This window comes from Penaeus monodon, chromosome 20, assembly GCF_015228065.2.
Source record: "Penaeus monodon isolate SGIC_2016 chromosome 20, NSTDA_Pmon_1, whole genome shotgun sequence".
In the NCBI taxonomy this organism is placed as follows: domain Eukaryota; kingdom Metazoa; phylum Arthropoda; class Malacostraca; order Decapoda; family Penaeidae; genus Penaeus; species Penaeus monodon.
In genome coordinates, this window is record NC_051405.1 from 42,917,786 (window position 1) to 42,918,008 (window position 223).

The window sequence follows — 223 nt, forward strand, 5'->3', positions numbered from 1 at the left end:
ACCAAGCATTCATTTGAAATTCTATGAATCATTTCTGGGTATCTTCTTCTTAACTACCTGACTCTAAATACATTATATCCAACACATTGAGAATGTTATTAAGTAGAATGCATGTTTATTTATAGATGTGAATGACGTGACTTTTGTTGATTTAGTTAACATTTGCTTTGAAGCTGTAATAAAATATTTATATTTTTTATTATGGTATATTATCTATTAATAG